The following is a 2,434-nucleotide window of genomic DNA, read 5'->3' on the forward strand; positions in this document are numbered from 1 at the left end:
GGAGTTGATGTTTGGGTTTTGTTGTACCTTATTCCATCTTGTGTTTTCCTTAAGGTGCATTAAGTGATATTTTTGTTAAAATACCATCAAGATACAGATTTTATCCAATCAGGAGAGAGAATACAATCGCGAATGGGTGAATGGGTACTCTCTGCTGATTGAATGAAATTGGCAACCCAACACTCTAAAGCAATGATTTATATCACAATATACTGTAGAGCTTTAACTTAAAAAAAAACACTTTGTTTTAACCACAAAATATAACTTACACTACCCTTAAAGGGATATTTCACTTTCAAAAAAACTTTTGGTCATTTTATCGTCTACTCAGGCCTTTGTGAGCCCCCCAGACAGTTTTTAAGTTGCTCGCTTCAGTATTTAGATATTTTATCAGACACGCCCCCTTCCTATACAAACCCATTGTAACTTCAAACTCCATTTTAACCATGTTAGATTCATCGAAAACACCCGTCCTTGGTTCTGGTGACTCACCCTGCCCTCCTAATGCGTGAGTGGGCCGTGTTTTTCCGATTAATTATTTCGTTTATTTAATTACAATTTTTATTGTATTTTATTTTTTTCATTTTCCCAAAAAAAATATTAAAAATAAATGAAAAAAGTAATTGAAAAAACACGGCCCCCTCACGTATTAGGGGGGCGGTATGAGTCACCAGAAACCAAGGACGGGTGTTTTTGATGAATCTAACATGGTTAAAATGGAGTTTGAAGTTACAATGGGTTTGTATAGGAAGGGGGCGTGTCTAAAATAAAATGAATATCAAATATCTAAATACTGAATCGAGCAACTTAAAAACTGTCTGGGGGGTTCACAAAAGCCTGAGTAGACGATAAAATGACCAAAAGTTTTTTTGAAAGTGAAATATCCCTTTAATGTTTTTGTTGTTATTATTAGGATTTATTTGCAGTTGCTTAAATTGTAAATTGGATATGTTTATACTGTCAAATACCATGTGTTAACTTGAAAATTAAGTTGATATTCTTGTTGCCACTTTTACCTGATTAGATGGTTTGAGCCAATTTGTCACCTGACAAGTATAAAGTGTACACAAGTATAAAGTTTATTAAAGGTTCAAGCTAGCTGTGGGGTGAACTGACTTCAAGAGCAAAGTGTGGTAACAGCTTGCTGAGAAGCATTATGAAAAAGAAAAAGCTGAAAAAGAATTATGAAGGACAAATATCATCTTTATGAGGATGTGAAATGGAAAGCGCTATGGATGCCACACATCCCTAGGCTCAAGGCTCGGAAAGAGTTTTTGTTTTCCAGCAGCCGTCAGAGCCTTGAAAGAAATAAAGACAAAAGAACAAGACTAACAAAACAAAATAAAAAAAGAATCCTCAGCAGCTGCTCAAAATGCTATAGTGAAATGTGCTAGTGAAGTGACTTTCTTCTGATATAGTATATGTGTGCCTTTCTGCTTCTTTTGCACATTTGATACTGCTGATACAAGATATGCCTCTGCTCTGCTCTTGCATATGTTTTACTCCACCAGGCCGGACGGCCGAAGGCTGAATGGCTGAAGGCCAGTGATGCCTACACAGTGCTCCAGCCTGGAGAGCAGGATGCTGTGGTCCACCGTATCAAAGGCGGCTCTCAGGTCCAGGAGAACCAGGGCAGCGGGGCTTCCTGAGTCAGTGGTTAAAACCATGTCATTATAAACTCTAATTAAAGCAGTTTGGTGCTGTGACCAGGTTTAAAATAAGACTGAAATGTGTCATGGATACCATGAGTGGTTAAAAAGCTTGTAGCTGCATGTACACAACTTTTTCCAAAACCTTCGATAAAAATGGGAGCTGAGAGATGGGCCTAAAATTAGCACGGACAGAGGGGTTTAGATCGTTCTTTTTCAGTAGGGGCTTGACGATGGCATGTTTAAAAGCGACAGGGACGCTGTCGGGCACTGTCTGTCGCCTCACAGCTAGAAGGTCCTGGGTTCGATTCCCGCCGGGGACGGTGTGGGCGCTGGGGATGTGTTCTCTCCTCCGCGTCATCAGTGCCCATACCCTAGGTGGGGTTGGCGAGAGGGCCTTTCTGTGTGGAGTTTGCATGTTATACCCATGTCCCCTAGGGTAGGTACCCTCACAAAAACATGCAGTAATACTGGTCTCTATACTGCCTCCCCCTGGTGGAGGGGAAAGGAACTGGTTGGAATTACGTGTTCCTTCCACGCGTTACGTCCTACAGGGGGAAATCCCCCCTGTCAGGTGATAAGAAGCGGCCTGCTCACTCCTCATGCGTTGAAGGAAGCTCAGTTTGGGGCTCTCCCCAGGCTGGCAGAGGAGAGTATCGCCCAGGATTACAAGCTTAGGCATTGGCACTGGGTGAAAAATGGGTTACAAAATCGTAGGATAAAAAAAGGCGGCAGGGACAGTTCCTGACTTCAGACAAGAATTAATTAGTAAAACAATGCTGGGA

Source organism: Gymnoscopelus braueri, assembly GCF_963280865.1.
Source record: "Gymnoscopelus braueri genome assembly, chromosome: 2".
NCBI lineage: Eukaryota > Metazoa > Chordata > Actinopteri > Myctophiformes > Myctophidae > Gymnoscopelus > Gymnoscopelus braueri.